Raw genomic sequence first — 15,240 nt, forward strand, 5'->3', positions numbered from 1 at the left:
TATCATTTTGGTAAATAACTATTAGTGCGATTGCTGGGTTGTAAGATAGTTCTATTTTTAACATTTTGAGGAACCTCCATATTGTTTTCTGGAGTGGCTGCACCAGTTTGTGGTCCTACCAAGAGTGCAAGAGGGTTCTCTTTCTCCACATTCTCACTGACACCTGTTGTTTCTTGTGATGTTAATTTTAGCCATTCTGACAGGCGTGAGGTGATATCTCATCATGGTTTTGATTTGAATTTCTCTGATGAGGAGTGATGTTGAGCATCTTTTCACATGTCTGTTGGCCATCTGTATGTCTTCTTTGGAAAAGTGTCTGTCTATTCATGTCTTCTGCCTATTTGTTTGTTTTTTGGATGTTGAGTTTGATAAGGTCTTTATAGATTTTAGATATTGCCCTAACCCTTTGTCAGATATGTCATTTGCAAATACTTTCTCCAATTATTTGTTATCATTGATCACATAGGTAGGCCTTGGCCCTGCTTGGAAGAACATTTTTCATCCTTTTCTCCTCATTCTCTTATCTGATAAACCAGTATTAAAGAAAAGAAGGAAGTAACATGTATGAATATTTGTATGAGTCACACTGTCATTGTCATATGCTGAATTTTATTTAAAGTACTGAGTGTGTTCCCTGTGCAAATATAGCCTGTTACATAGTCAGCAATCATCATTGTTAGGCTAAAATCCTGCCATCAAGTAGTTGAGGTGCCTACTCACCTCATCCAGTCTATTCTGTCTGGCAGAATTGTTACTGTCTCATCAGGTATGCTTTTGAACTTGCTCCAGGTCTTTTGTTCCATCTATTGTGTGGCTCACTCCTGCACCTCTCTGAGGTTTTGGTTCTAAGTCAACTTCTCAATAAGGAAAGCAGTACTTTCTCCCTCATTCCACTCCCCATTCCACATTTTCCAAGGTACCAGTTGGTATAGGCTGTAGATTGCTCCTCTTACAAACTGCTCTGGGGAATTTTGCACCCATGATATGTGTCCAGCATGAATCAGCAGGAGCTGTGCTCCACAGTCTCTCACACACTGAAAAGGAGGTGTGCTCTTCAAACATCATCTCAGAAATGGCACACCTCACTCTGCTCACATTACACTTTATCATAAATAAGGTGGCAGACACAGCCACAACAGGGGGAGGGGGAAGTGCAATTCTACTCTATGCCCACAAGGAGGGCTGCTGCAGTACTTGGTGAAGAGCACCAGTGACCACCATGATCTGTATCTAGCTGCCAAATATTGTCTATCTCTCCCACATCAGGGAAGATACATCCCACCCTTCTTCAAATGAGGTAACCAAAAAGGTCCACCCAGGCCCAGCTTCAACGTCAAGGTTATGTGTATTTGTGCTGACATCCACATCAATTCTGTACATGGTTTTTCTTGGTCTATCAACTTCTAGACTAAAGAGAAAAGCTATTTGACCTACTCCAGCATACCTGGTATGTCTACAACAATGGAGAAGAGCCAGGATCATCACAATCAACCCACTGGTTTCACAGCAATTTTGAGACTCTAATTGGCAGATCCTGAGTGGGCTCTGTTCCCTGGAAGGAAGGCATCTTCTTTGATTAAGCTTTAATTCTGCTCCTAACGTAGGGTTCCAAAGGACTCTTCTCCCTGGCTCTTGACTCCATTGTCTGAGAGTTTATTCTTTTTCCACTAGCTACTTTAGCCATGAGAAAAAAATGAGCATTGGAAAATAAGGTCTGATCAGTTTTCCAAGCCATAATCAGCCCATTATAGATAGTAATGCAAAAATACATCTCAGTTTCAAAGAGTCACAGACGTCTCTTCCTGACTTGATGGTCCTTTGGCAGTAGAACTCACTTAAAATCGAGTCAGCTTCTTACCTATTAGGAGAGTTTCACATGTGCATAGCCACATTCACAGACCTTTTGTGAACACTATTCTAGGATTCACCATGTGCCTTTGCTTTTACATACCACTGCCTCTCCCATCCTTTTGCTTTCAAATGGACTCTTACTCTTTCTCTTAAATTAAGTATAGTTAACTTGGCCATATCAGCCTTCAATGGAAGAGTCATACCTTAGTCTCATATCCTGAAGCCATGTTTGTATGATTAAAGATCTTACAGGTTGACAACTTAATCCATTTAGGGATTTTTAGCAGTGATTCTGATTATTTTGCAAAGCTGAGTTTCAATGAACTTTTATTCTCAAAGCATTTCTTGATATTCTGATTTACTGATGGGAATGAGAAGTATTTGCTTCTTCTAACCCTGCAAGAAACTGTTTGCTTTATCTTTCTTTTCTCTTTCATACTGCTTTCAGACTGGCCAATTATCTTCTGAGATAATTTCTTTCTTATGTTAACTTACCAAAAACAGTCAATAGCATCCAACACATTCTTATTAATGTTCCTTTTCCACCTCTGCCCAAAGAGCTACGCATTCATTAGATGTGCTCTGCCTTATTACAGGTGTCAACTTTGCCAAGCATTTCACCCATGCATGACATGAGCCACTTTATCTCCAGTCCTAAGCCTGTTATAGTTTTGTTTCAGCATTCTTTTTTGTTAATAAACTGATTTTCTTTCTTTTATTTTTAATTGAGATATAATTGACATTTAATGTAATATTAGTTTTAGGTATACAAATGTTTTGACATATGTATATGCTACAAAATGATTACCATAATAAGTCTAGTTAACATCCATCATCCACATAATTAGAAATATTTTTTTCTATGATGAGAACTTTTAAGATCTACCCTTAGTGACTTTCTATTATGCAGTACAGTATTGTTAACTATAGTCACCATGCTGTACATTACACCCCCAGGACTTATTCATCCTATGATGGGAAATTTGTACCTTTTGATTCCTTTCATCTTTTCCCCCACCTCCAACTCCCCACACCTGGAATTCACTAATCTGTTCTCTGCATCCATGACTTCAGTTGTTTGTTTTGTTTTGTTTTGTTTTAGTTTCCACATAGAAGTGAGATCATATGGTATTTATCTGGTTTGGTCTGACTTATTTTACTTATGGCAGCACTGGTTGAAACCCATTTTTAAATTAGTATATGACAGGGGCGCCTGGGTGGCGCAGTCGGTTGAGCGTCCGACTTCAGCCAGGTCACGATCTCGCGGTCCGTGAGTTCGAGCCCCGCGTCGGGCTCTGGGCTGATGGCTCAGAGCCTGGGGCCTGTTTCCGATGCTGTGTCTCCCTCTCTCTCTGCCCCTCCCCCGTTCATGCTCTGTCTCTCTCTGTCCCAAAAATAAATAGACGTTGAAAAAAAAAATTAAAAAAAAAATAAATTAGTATATGACAGGAAATAACACACATGCATGCGTGTAGACACACACACACACACACACAAACTTCCTCTTAGTCTCTCTCTGTCTCTGTCTCTGTCTCTCTCTCTCTCTCTGTCTCTCTCAGTCTCTGTGCAGTTCTGGGTTTAGAGTTTGTCAATGAGAAACATGTGCAAAATTCTGGACGGTAATGAAGAGTCAGAGGCCATTATTCTCCAGAGGCTTGTTTAAGCAGAAACATGAACAGAGAGAAGGACTTGAATGGGACCTTCTGGATGCTGAGATTTCACTCAGCTCTGGACGCTTCCACAGCAACCTGTCTTCAGCTGCTGCTTCCCTGGAGTTTTCTCTCTCAGCTCCTCAAACACTTAAGCAAGATGCAGATTCTCTGTACATAATTCTTTCCATATTGAAACCTTGGATAACTTTTGTATTTTCTAGCTGAAATATTAACTAATACACTGAATTCATTTTTTATGATTGGTATATTTGACCATCAAGCATGCTGGGTTTTTTTCACCTTAACTGTATGTTTAATTTCCTGACTAGAATACAAGCTCCATGAGGACAAGGAGTTTTCTTGGCACAGGGCTGGGTCTTCAGTGGTTTGCAGGGCCTGGCATACTCAGTGCAGCAAACATATGATAAATAAACATATTAATTAATAAAAACTAGGATCTGGTCAGTTCAATTACCTATCTCAGAAAGATTCTTTAACTGGAAACTCGGTGTAAGGAATAAATGTGGGATTTGTTGAGGATTACTGAACCCACACTCTGTAAGAGCAATTCATTTATAATATCTAATATGTAAAGGAAACTAAAAGATATAAAAATCTCCAATAGTCTGCATCTAGATCCTCCTTACTATGGGCTTGATTGCTTTAAACTGTGATTAGGGGAAATGCCTCCGAGGTAGTCTAGTCTCTGGACATTTCTTTAGGTCTCATGGTAAAATTAGTACCATCCCACACCTGATGGTCACAGCAAAGTCTTATTCTGTATGGAGAATATCAAATGGTTTCCAATTACAGAGGTCACCTGAGCCTCACCAGCATTCTCTTGAATCAGAGTTTGGCTTGAGTTCTATCACCTTTATAGTTCTTTGTTGTTACTTGTTTCTTACTTTTCTTTCTGATTTGAGTTGTGTTGTTTCAGAAGGCCTTTAAGTGAAGATAATAATTATTATATAAGCTAATACTTATGGATCAATGCCAGACACTAAGGTTTTTCCTTTAATCATCTCCTTTCTTTTTTATACCTCATTTAGGAAGTAGGCATTCTACCCATTTCACAGATTATAATGAGGCTTAAATAGGTTGTGTTACCTGTCAAAGCTTGGACTTGAGAATGCAGGGGGATCTGCATCTATGCTCTGATTTATAGTCTACTACCTCTTGGCCCCTTATCACACTTTATGTGTTTATTATAATTTAAGATTTACAGAATCTTTTTTACATATGTTATCACATTATTGCCTAATAATACTGGTTATCAGTTGTTAAAATGTGTGCTATGTTGAGCCAGGCACTATACCAAGCACTGACAGAAAGGTACATGGGGGATAAGGGTGTATACATGAAGGAAAACCAAACTCTTGACAAAGGAAATAAAGCATACAGAAAATTTACTAATAGAACGATGTTGCCTCTCATTTTTCTCTGTTTCAGGAATACCAAATTGATATATTTTTTGCTCAGACCTGGACAGACAGTCGCCTTCGATTCAACAGTACAATGAAAATACTCACTCTGAACAGCAACATGGTGGGATTAATATGGATTCCAGATACAATCTTCCGCAATTCTAAAACTGCAGAGGCTCACTGGATCACCACCCCCAATCAGCTCCTCAGAATTTGGAATGATGGGAAAATCCTTTACACTTTAAGGTGAGATGTTGGTGGATTTTTTAAAAAAATTTTATGATAAAATTTATTATCAAATTGGTTTCCATACAACACCCAGTGCTCATCCCAAAAAGTGCCCTCCTCAATGCCCATCACCCACTTTCCCCTTTCCCCCACCCCTCATCAATCCTCAGTTTGTTTTCAGTATCCAAGAGTCTCTTATGATTTGCCTCCCTCGCTCTCTGTAACTTTTATTTCCCCTTATCTTCCCCCATGTTCTTCTGTTAAGTTTCTCAAGATCCACATATGAGTGAAAACATATGGTATCTGTCCTTCTCTGACTTGCTTATTTCACTTAGCATAATACCCTCCAGTTCCATCCATGTTGCTGCAAATGGCTAGATTTCATTCTTTCTCTTTGCCAAGTAGTATCCCATTGTATATATAAATCACATCTTCTTTATCCATTCATCAGTTGATGGACATTTAGGCTCTTTCCATAATTTGGCTATTGTTGAAAGTGCTGTTATAAACATTGCCCCTACGCATCAGCACTCCTGTATCCCTTGGGTAAATTCCCAGCAGTGTTATTGCTGGGTCATAGGATCGATCTATTTTTAATTTTTTGAGGAACCTATACACTGTTTTCCAGAGCTGCTGCACCAGTTTGCATTACCACCAACAGTGCAAGATGGTTTCCATTTCTCCACAGCCTCTCCAGCATCTATAGTTTCTTGGTTTGTTCATTTTAGCCACTCTGACCGGCATGAGGTGGTATCTCAGTGTGGCTTAGATTTGTATTTCCCTGATGAGGAGTGACATTGAGCATCTTTTCATGTGTCTGTTGGCCATCTTAATGTCTTCTTTGGAAAAGTGTCTATTCATGTCTTCTGCCCATTTCTTCACTGGATTATTTGTTTTTCAAATATTGAGTTTGGTAAGTTCTTTATAGATTTTGGATGCTAACCCTCTATCTGACAAGTCATTTGCAAATATCTTCTCCCATTATGTCATTTGCCTTTTAGTTTTGTTGATTATTTCCTTTGGAGTGCAGAAATTCCTTACCTTGATGAGGTCCAATAGTCCATTTTTGCTTTTATTTCCCTTGCATTTGGAGACATGTTGAGGAAGAAATTACTACAGCTGAGGTAAAAGAGGTTGTTGCCTGTTTTCTCCTCTAGGGCTTTTATGGTTTCATGTCTCACGTTTAAGTCTTTCATCTATTTTGAGTTTATTTTTGTGTAGGGTGTAAGAAAATGGTTTAGTTTCATTCTTCTTCATGTTGTTGTCCAGTTCTTCCAGCACCATTTGTTAAAGAGACTATCTTTTTTCCATTGGATACTCTTTCCTCCTTTATCAAAGATTAGTTAGCCATACATTTATGGGTCCAATTCTGGAGTCTCTATTCTATTCCATTGATCTATGTGTCTGTTTTTTTGTTTTGTTTTGTTTTGTTTTGTTTTGTTATTTATTTATTTATTTATTTATTTATTTATTTATTTATTTTTGCCAATACCGTACTTTCTTGATGATTACAGCCTTGTAGTAGAGGCTAGAGTATGGGATTGTGATACCTCCCACCTTGGTTTTCTTCTTCAATATTACTTTGGCTATTCAAAGTCTTTTGTGGTTCCATACAAATTTTAGAATTGTTTGTTCTAGTTTTGAGAAGAATGCTGGTGCAGTTTTGATTGGGATTGCCTTGAATGTGTAGATTACTTTGGATAGTACTGACATTTTAACAGTATTTATTCTTCCAATCCATGAGCATGGAATGTTTTTCCATTTCTTTGTGCCTTCTTCAATTTCCTTCATAAGCTTTCTATAGTTGTCAGCATAGAGGTCTTTTATATCTTTGGTTAAGTTTATTCCTAGGTATTTTATGTTTCTTGGTGCAATTGTGAATGGGATCAGTTTCTTTATTTGTCTTTCTGTTGCTTCATTATTGGTTTATAAAAACGCAACCAATTTCTGTACATGGATTCTGTACACTGTGACTTTGCTGAATTCATGTATCAGTTCTAGCCAACTTTTGCTGGAGTCTTTCGGGTCTTCCATGTACAGTATCATGTCATTTGCAAAAAGTGAAAGCTTGACTTCATCTTTACCAATTTTGATGCATTTTATTTCAATTTGATGTCTGATCGTTGAGGCTAGGACTTCCAACTCTATGTTAAACAACAGTGATGAGAGTGGACATCCCTGTCGTGTTCCTGATCTCAGGGGGAAAGCTCTCAGTTTTTCCCCATTGAGGATGGTAATAGCTGTGGGTTTTTCATAAATGGCTTTTATGATGTTGAAGTATATTCATTCTATCCCGACTTTCTTGAAGGTTTTTGTTAAGAAACAATGCTGAATTTTGCCAAATGCTTTTTTTGCATTGATTGACAGGATCATATAGTTCTTATCTTTTATTTTATTAATGTGATGTATCACATTAATTGATTTGCAATTATTGAACCAGCCCTGCAGCCCAGGAATGAATCCCACTTGAACATGGTGAATAATTCTTTTTATATGCTGTTGAATTTGATTTGCTAGCATCTTGTTGAGAATTTTTACATCCATATTCATCAGGGATATTGACCTGTAGTTCTCTTTTTTTACTGGGTCTCTGTCTGGTTTGTGAATCAAAGTAATGCTGGCTTCATAGAATGAGTCTGGAAGTTTTCCTTCCCTTTCTAATTTTTGGAACTTGAGAAGGATAGGTATTAACTCTGCTTTCAATGTCTGGTAGAATTCCCCAGGGAAGCCATCTGCTCCTGGACTCCTATTTGTTGGGAGGTTTTTGATAACTGATTCAATTTATTCATTAGTTATGGGTCTGTTCAAATTTTCTATTTTTTCCTGTTTGAGTTTTGGTAGTGTGTGGGAGTTTAGGAATTTGTCCATTTCCTCCAGGTTGTCCAGTTTTCTGGCATATAATTTTTCATAGTATTCCCTGATAATTGTATTTCTAAGGAATTGGTTGTAATAAATTTTCATTCGCGTTTTATATATTTGGGTCCTCTCCCTTTTCTTATTGAGAAGCCTGGCTAGAGGGTTATCAATTTTGTTTATTTTTTCAAAAAAACAACTCTTGGTTTCATTGTGCTCTACAGATTTTTTAGATTCTATATTGTTTATTTCTGCTCTGATCTTTATATTTCTCTTCTTCTGCTGGGTTTGAGGTGTCTGCTGTTCTGCTTCTATTTCCTTTAGGTATGCTGTTACATTTTGTTTTTGAGATTTTTCTTGTTTCTTGAGATAGGCCTGGATTGCAATGTATTTTCCTCTCAGGACTGCCTTCGCAGCATCCCAAAGCGTTTGGATTGTCGTATTTTCATTTTCATTTGTTTCCATATATATATTTTTTAATTTTTTCTCTAACTGCCTGGTTGACCCATTCATTCTTAGGTAGCATGTTCTTTAATCTCCATGTTTTTGGAGGTTTTCCAGACTTTTTCCTGTGGTTGATTTCAAGTTTCAAAGTATTGTGGTCTGAAAGTGTGCATGGTATGATCTCAATTCTGTTATACTTATTAAGGGCTGTTTTGTGACCCAGTATGTGATCTAATTTGGAGACTATCCCATGTACACTCAAGAAGAAAGTATATTCTACTGATTTCGGATATAGCGTCTAAATATATATGTCAAGCCTACCTGGTCCAATGTATTCTTCAGGGCCCTTGTTTCTTTATCGATTCTCTGTCTAGATGATCTGTCCATTGTTGTAAGTGGAGTTTAAAGTCCTCTGCAATTACCACATTCTTACCAAAAAGATTGCTTATGTTTGTGATTAATTGTTTTATATATCTGGGGCCCTTCTTCTAGTTTGTCTGATATAAGTATGGCTACTCCAGGTTTCTTTTGACTTCCAGTAGCATGATAAATAGTTTTCCATCCACTCACTTTCAATCTGAAGGTGTCCTCAGGTCTAAATTGAGTCTCTTGTAGACAGTAAATAGATGAGTGTTGTTTTTTTTATCCATTCTGATACCCTATGTCTTTTGGTTGGAGCATTTAGTCCATTTACATTCAGTGTTATTATTGAAAGATATGGGGTTAGAGTCACTGTGTTATTTGTAGGTTTTTATGCTTGTAGTGATATCTCTGGTACTTTGTGGCCCTTGCAGCATTTCACTCAGAGTCCCCCTTAAGATCTTTTGTAGGGCTGGGTTAGTGGTGATGAATTCCTTCAGTTTTTCTTTGTTTGGGAAAACTTTTATCTCTCCTTCTATTCTGAATGACAAACCTGCTGGATAAAGGATTCTTCACTGCATATTTTTCCTGTTCGACACATTGAAGATTTCCTGCAATTCCTTTCTGGCCTGCAAAGTTTCAGTAGATAGGTCTGCTACTACCCTTATGTGTCTAGCTTTGTATGTTAAGGCCTGTTTATCCCTAGCCGCTTTCAGAATTCTCTCTTAATCCTTGTATTTTTCCAGTTTCACTATGATATGTTGTGCAGAAGATCAATTCAAGTTACATCTGAAGGGAGTTATCTGTGCCTTTAGGATTTCAATGCCTGTTTCTTTCCCCAGATTGGGGAAGTTCTCAACTATGATTTGTTCAAGTACACCTTCAGCCCCTTTCTCTCCTTCTGGAATTCCTATGATATGGATATTGAGTCACTTAGTTCTCTAATTCTCCCCTTGTGATCCTGGATTTTCTTTTAATCTCTGTTTTTCTCAGCTTCCTTTTTTTCCATAATTTTATCTTCTAATTCACCTATTCTCCCCTCTGCCTCTTCAATCCGTGCTCTGGCTACCTCCATTTTATTTTGCACCTTATTGATAGCATTTTTAATTCATCATGACTATTTTTGAGTCCCTCAGTCTCTGTAGCAATAGATTCTCTGCTGTCTTCTATTCTTTTTTCAAGCCCAGTGATTAATTTTATGACTATTATTCTAAATTCTTGTTCAGTTATGCTGCTTAAATCTGTTTTGATCAATTCTTTAGCTGTCACTTCTTCCTGTAATTTCTTTTGAGGAGAATTCTTCTGTTTCATCATGTTGGCTAGTTTTTTGCCCTTTATGAGTTTAAAAGCTTGTTATGTGCTCTACACCTGCAAGCACTGTTGTATTAATGGTTGGTTATACACTGTCCTTGCCTGGCACTTCAGGAGGTGTTTTTTGGAGAGTGTTACTTTCTCTCTGTTGTTGTGACTTTGGTTATTTTATTTCCCTACTTGTAGTGATGTTTGGATCTGCCACCAAAGCACCATCTGTGCTTTGATATGTTCCTTGAAGTAGCCCTGTGTTCTCTCACATTGTCCTGTTTATCCCTGGTAGACTCAGTCTCTTTTTCTCCCAGACTCTTGGACTTTAAAGTCCTTTGGCTTCAACCTTTCTTTGGGAGACATAGGAAGTATGGATCCCCCTACTTCTCTGCCATGTTGGCCCTTCTCTCAGATGTTGGTGGATATTGGATCACAGATGGGCTGATACTGGAGTCTCTAATTTAGATTATTATAGACATGGGACCCTCTTTTCATATTGGTGAGTTCTATCACTTCTCATGTTTGACATGTTATCTCATTCTAAAAAAGTTCATCCTAATGATACTATATGTGAAAATAAAGACCTACAAATTAGCTGCAATGAATATAAAGTCATTCCTTCATCAGAATCCATTTCTGTTGAAAATAGTCTGTGGAAATTATGTTTAATGTATTTAACCCAATGGGTCAACTCAGCTAGGAAAATAAAGATGTCTTAGAGTGCTAATTAACAAATGTAATCATAACCAAATTCAGGACCAGAGGGAAAAAAGAGCACAGAGGGCATTCCCCAGTGCATCCCTAATGGAACTGGCAGCTAGTGTAATGAGTCTTCCTAAGGGGTAGGCAGTCCTCACAAACCTGGAAATGTAAGAAAAACTGCACTTCAGAGAAGTGAACTGACTTACCTGTCAAAACTCACCACTGGCAACTAGTGTTATCAGAGTCTCTGTATCTCAGGAGTCTTTCCATTAGCATAGTCCAAGTCTAACTGATCATCTAGCTGTAACATACCACAGAAATGCCATGCACCTGGGCTAACCTTTCTGTTCATCTAGTATTAGGATCAGGACAGCACCTTCCAGAAACTGTTGTCCCCACTGCCTGTCACCTTTCAGGTGACACTGGGCATGCTCATGCTCTTCTAACAGACTTTCTCTCACTGCCTTGCAGCACCATGACTCCTCCCTATGTCTCCTGCTCCTGCTCTTATGCTGTCCCTCCTAACACTGCTTCTTCTGTCTCAGGACTTCCTCATCACTTCAATCATTTTCCTCTCTCCTGTTGGCTTAGCTCATTCCTTCCCATATCTATGCTGAGGTTTCCTGCATGCCTACTTCCAACCCAGAACTTCCTTTATGGACTCCAGATGCTTGAAACTACCTGTCCATGTAATGTCTCCTCCTGAAGGTCTAAAAAAAGCATTTCAAACTCAGCATGCCTCAGGATAATGTGAATTCTCTAATTCTTCTCATCCATGTGTCTTCTTGGCTCAGTGAAGTCCACCACCAGCTGCTGGGTACTTCTCCTTTCTCACCCCCACATTCAGTGTATGAGATCCTAATTGCAGGTAAGTTGTGGCCATGAGGTGTTACAGGTACTTCCTCATCAATCTTAAAGTAATGTGATTGAGAATCTGAAATGAAGGTGAGCCTCAGCAAACCAGAATAGGGACATGGCCCTTCCAGGGATTCTTTATAGAAACTCTGATCCCAGGGCTGTCTGCTCTGGAAGGATGCAGTGCTACCACCTGCTTGGTCAAATGAGGGAGTTGTCCAAATCTGAAATTGCTTCTGCAAGTGGATTAATTTGTCATTATACCTATTTAGACAAATATGTCAGTCTCAAAATGGAAGAAGTGTTTAATTCAGTCAAACAGATTGAAGGCAAAAATATATAAAATAACAGTTGTTTTTATTTCTCTCCTCTCTGACTTAGTTTGTGTTTCTAGGTGTGGTTTCAAATCTTAGTAACTGAAATTCTCTCTGTTACCAATAGTTAAAAATAAAACAAAATAACACAAAAGCCACTAAATGGTATTCCTGAATGGATGGCACCACTGCCAAGAATTAAATGCGCTGCTCCCACTCCCCACTTGTGATAAAGTGGCAGCTCCCTAGTCTTAACCTGGGACTTTTCTGGGTTGCTTCTGGCTGACTTCAAGAGTGATTCTTGGCTCTCCCACAGGCTCACCATAAATGCAGAGTGCCAGCTACAGCTGCACAACTTTCCCATGGATGAACATTCCTGTCCACTGATTTTTTCCAGCTGTGAGTACTAACTTGGGGTATAAATGCTTTGTAAAGGAATGTGTAGCTTCTATTTATTTTAGGCAGATAGACATGTGATTAGCATCATAGCATCACTGTGCAACCAGAAAGAGTTGATAATGGTTTTGATATTAGACACATGGGCATTTTGTCTCCAGACATTATTACATGGGATGCATGTTACTGAATAGGTATCTTTGAAAAAACTGTGATCAGCTTGACCATTCCTTGTAATATTGGAAGAGTCAGAAATTGGTGAAAGTCGACTTACTAAAGACCCTTATGCTAATGGATTGTGCATGTTATTTGGAAGTATGTAAAATTCATTTGCAATATTTTGGGGTTTAGTATCATCCTCAAGCAAGCTGTTTTATATTCTGAATAGAAAGATTAAAAAATTCATTTAAATATATTTATATTTTTCTCATTGCACTCTTGTAGGATGTAATTTTTTTGGTACTGTATCTTCCAATAATTACTAACAAGTAATCTTTCACAGATTCTTAAAGACAAAATCTAATACATACAAAGATACATATAAAAGGAAATATCAAATTTATGTGTTTATATAAAAATAACTTTTTAAGTAATAGTCAATATAGATCTGTAGAATTTAGTATACTTCAATTTAAATGTGTTAATCACAAGTAGTTAAGTATTACTCATAAGAATTTAGTTAAATTTATTGACCTTTTATAAAATTGCATACAGTGCTTGACAAACAAATGTGATGAAATCTCAAGCAGAAGGTTTTGTGGGTTTCTTCACTGGAAGTGAAAGATGAAAATGAAATAAGAGATGAACACACTTTATAGTTCATTTTGGATCCAGAAAAAGACAAGATAGAAAGCAAAATTTCACTAATCTCCTAGGTTGGGTAAATATATATATATATATATATATATATATATTTTAATGTTTATTTATTTTTGAGAGAGAGAGAAACAGAATGCAAGGAGGGGGAGGCAAAGAGAAGGAGACACAGAATTTGGAGCAGGCTCCAGGCTCTGAGCTGTCAGCACAGAGCCTCATTTGGGGGCCTGAACTCATGAACCGTGAGATCATGAACTGAGCTGAAGTCAGAGTTTAACCGATTGAGCCACCCAGGAACCCCAAAAAATTTTTTGTAGAGATTAATTTAATTGGTTGATTCCCAATTTAAAGCAATACATTCCCTGAACCATACTGTTGATAACACAAATTTTCAACGCTTACTAAGTAAATGTCTAAAGTATATGAATGTCTGATAAAGTTGTCTGTAGATTATTTTAGGCCTGCTATTCTCTAATTACTTTACCAGTTATGGAACCATTCAGAGGCACTTAGATGGCTCAGTCAGTTGAGCGTCCAACTCTTGATTTTGGCTCAGGTCATGCATGATCTCACTGTTTGTGAGATCAAGCCCTGCATTAGGCTCTGTGCTGACAGTGGGAAGCCTGCTTGGGATTTTTTTTCTCTCATTTCTCTCTGCCCCTCCCCTGCTCGTGCTCCCTCTCTTTCTCAAAATAAATAAATAAACTTAAAAAAATTATGGAACCATTCAAATAGTTTAGTTCTTTGTGAGTCACTTTGGTATATATGCATATAATTTTCTTAGTGACTTTTCCACTTCACTGTTTATTAGTGTCTTCAATCAATTCAGTTTAGCTATGTAGATCCTTCCAACGCCCTGGTATGCTATTAATTCATCTATTGACTTTATAATTTCAATGATTGTTTCTCATTATTAGACATTCTAATTTTTTTCTTTTTTCTAATTTTTTATGCAATTTGACAGCACCTTATTTCTTCACTAAATGTTTAATGTCATCTTCCATTTATTCAAATTTTCAAAATGTTCTGGTGTCTTTGTTGGAGCAATTTGCAGAATTTGTTGTTTTGTTTTACTCCATTACATGGAATTAATTTGCTTTTCTGATGAATTAGTAATTAGTTCATTTGAACTCATGTTTCTTGGAATTTTTTCTGTGGTATTTCTTTGAGGCTTACATTTAAAACAGTTTTTTTTTTTCTAAAGATGTTTTGCTCTGGCTTTGCCTGGTTGTCTCTATTACTTTAAAGATTAAGCTTGGATTCCTGGGCCACATACAATACGTGAATTCTAGTTACATGTCTGATTTCAGGCTGTGTTTTTACATTCTTGGGAAGGACTTTTTTGCTTTTTTGTTGTTCCCAAAGCCAAATATGGACAAGGAATCTCCTTTTAGGGAAAATTTCTCCTCAGTCTACAAGCTGAGGTTTTTCCCTTCCCTGTGGAAACACCTCAAATGTCCATTGACAGATGCATAGATAAGTAAAAAAAAAAAAAAATGGTCCATACATACAATGGGATATTATTCATACTTAAAAAAGATGGGATTTCTGTCACATGCTGCAGCAAGGATGAAATTTGAGAGCATGATGCTAAATGAAATAACACAATCACAAAAAGACAAATACTGTATTGTTTCACTTATTTGAGGTATCAGAGCGCAGTCACAATCAAAGGACAGAATGTCAAAAGTTGGTCACCAGGACCTGGAGGTAGAGGGAATGAGGAGTTACAGTTGAATGGGTATATAGTTTTATTTTTGTAAAATAAAAAGAACTCTGGAAATGGATAGCGGTGATAGCTACACAACGTTAATATACTTAATATCGCTGAACTGTACACTTACCATTTGACATTATGTGCATTTTACCACAACAAAAACATTGAACAAAAAGTGTAATAACTAGAATAAAACATTCATTCGAGGGCTCAGCAGCAGATTTGAGCATAAAGAAGGAAGAATCAGCATACTTAAATACAGATTCATTATCTTTTTTAATGTTTATTTATTTATTTTGAGAGACAGTGTGTGTGTGTGTGTGTGT

The sequence above is a fragment of the Lynx canadensis genome, chromosome B3, assembly GCF_007474595.2.
Source record: "Lynx canadensis isolate LIC74 chromosome B3, mLynCan4.pri.v2, whole genome shotgun sequence".
NCBI classification, from domain to species: Eukaryota; Metazoa; Chordata; class Mammalia; order Carnivora; family Felidae; genus Lynx; species Lynx canadensis.